Source organism: Otolemur garnettii, unplaced genomic scaffold, assembly GCF_000181295.1.
Source record: "Otolemur garnettii isolate 467f Iridium unplaced genomic scaffold, OtoGar3 scaffold00175, whole genome shotgun sequence".
In the NCBI taxonomy this organism is placed as follows: Eukaryota; Metazoa; Chordata; class Mammalia; order Primates; family Galagidae; genus Otolemur; species Otolemur garnettii.
Window position 1 is genome coordinate 3,613,079 of NW_003852570.1, and position 2,357 is coordinate 3,615,435.

The following is a 2,357-nucleotide window of genomic DNA, read 5'->3' on the forward strand; positions in this document are numbered from 1 at the left end:
ATTTAGTGTTGAAATATTTTCATCAAACTGATTAACATAGACTTTAGGTCATTTACTTAGTTATTGTGTTAAAACATTTATACTCTAGTTCTAGAAAAATTCACTTGTACCCTTGATAGACAGACCATATAGTTTATCTTTCCAGTCCCCCTCCCACCACCGAGCCACCCTTCTCCCCTCCCCTTCCCCACCCCCTTCCCATATTCTGGGGCTAGAATTAGGTTGTAGCTTTCATTTGAGAACTATAAATTAGTTTCATAATAGGGCTGTGTACATTGGATACTTTTTCTTCCATTCTAGTGATACATTGATAAGAACATTTTCCAGTTCTATCCATGTAAACATGAAGGAGTTAAAGTCTCTGCCTTTCTTTATGGCTGCATGGTATTCCATGGTGTACATGGTTTATTGATCCATTCGTGAATTGATGGTCACTTTCGCTTCTTCCATGACCTGGCAATTATGAATTGGGCTGCAATAAACATTCTGATGCAAATATCTTTATTGTAATTTGAGTTTTGATCTGGGTATATACCTAATAGTGGAATTGTAGGATCAAATGGCAGGTCAATTTTTAGTTCTCTAAGTGTTCTCCAGAAGTTTTTCCAAAAGGAACGTATTAGTTTGCATTCCCACCAGCAGTGTAGAAGTGTTCTCTTTTCTCCACATCCACGCCAGCAATTCTGGTTTTGGGATTTTGTTATATGGGCTAATCTTACTGGAGTTAGGTGATATCTCAAAGTAGTTTTGATTTGCATTTCTCTAATGATTAAGGATGGTGAGCATTTTTTCATATATCTATAGACCGCATGCCTATCTTCTTTGGTGAAATTCCTTTTCAAGTCCTTTGCCCACCCTGCGATGTGATCACTTGTTTTTTTTTGTTTTTTTGTTTGTTTGTTTGTTTGTTTGTTTGGTTTTTTTTTTTGTTAATGCGTTTGAGTTCTCTATGGATTCTGGTTATTAAACCTTTGTTGGAGACAGCCTGTAAATATTTTCTCCCACTCTGAGGGCTGTCTGCATGCCCTACTTACTGTGCTCTTGGCTGTGCAGAAGCTCTTTAGTTTGGTCAGGTCCCAATAGTGTATTTATGATGTTGCTTCAATTGCCCGTGGGGTCTGTCTCATAAAAAATTTGCCCAGGCCGATTTCTTCCAGTATTTTCCCTGCATTTTCTTCTAGTATTTTTATGGTTTCATGTCTTAAGTTTAAGTCCTTAATCCAATGAAAATCTATCTTAGTTAATGGTGAAAAATGTAGATCCAGTTTCAGTCTTCTACAAGTTGTCAGCCAGTTCGTCCAGCACCATTTGTTAAATAGGGAATCTTTTCCCCACTCAATGTTTTTACTTGGTTTGTCAAAGATGAGGTAATGGTAGGTAGCTGGATTAATCTGTTGGCTCTCTATTCTGTTCCATATATCTACTTCTCTGTTTTTGTGCCAATACTATGCTGTTTTAAGCACTATCGATTTGTAGTATAGTCTGAGGTCTGGTAGTGTGATTCCCCCTGCTTTGTTTTTATTCCTGAGTAATGTCTTGGTTATTCCAGTTTTTTTTTCTGATTCCATATAAAACTAAGTATTATTTTCTCAAGATCTTTAAAGTGAGACACGGGGCTTTAATGGGGATTGCATTAAAATTATATATTGATTTGGGTAGTATGGACATTTTAACAATGTTAATTCTTCCTAGCCATGAACATGGTATATTTTTCCATTTGTTAACATTTTCGGCTGTTTCTTTACTTATAGTTTCATAGTTCTCTTTATAGAGATCATTCACATCCTTTGTTAGGTATACGCCCAAATATTTCATCTTCTTTGGCACTACTTTAAACAGGATCGAGTCCTTGACTGTTTTTTCAGCTTGCCTGCTGTTGGTATATATAAAGGCTACAGATTTATGAGTGCTGATTTTGTATCCTGATACACCACTGTATACCGTGATCACGTCTAAGAGTTTTTTAGTTAAATCCCTGGTATCTTACAGATATACAATCATATCATCTGTGAAAAGTGAAAGTTTAATCTCATCTGACCCTATATGCATGCCCTTGATCGCCTTTTCTTCCCTGATTGCGATGGCTAAAACTTCCATTGCCATGTAAAAAAGCAATGGAGACATTGGGCAACCTTGACTGGTTCCTGATCTGAGTGGAAATGATTTCAATTACCTCCATTGATTACAATATTGGCTGAGGGTTGACTATAGATGGCTTCTATCAATTTGAGAAATGTCCCTTCTATACCAGTTTTCGTAAGTGTTCTGATCATGAAGGGATGCTGGATTATCAGAAGCTTTTTCTGCATGAATTGAGAGAATCATATGGTCTTTGTTTTTTGATTTGTTTATGTGAT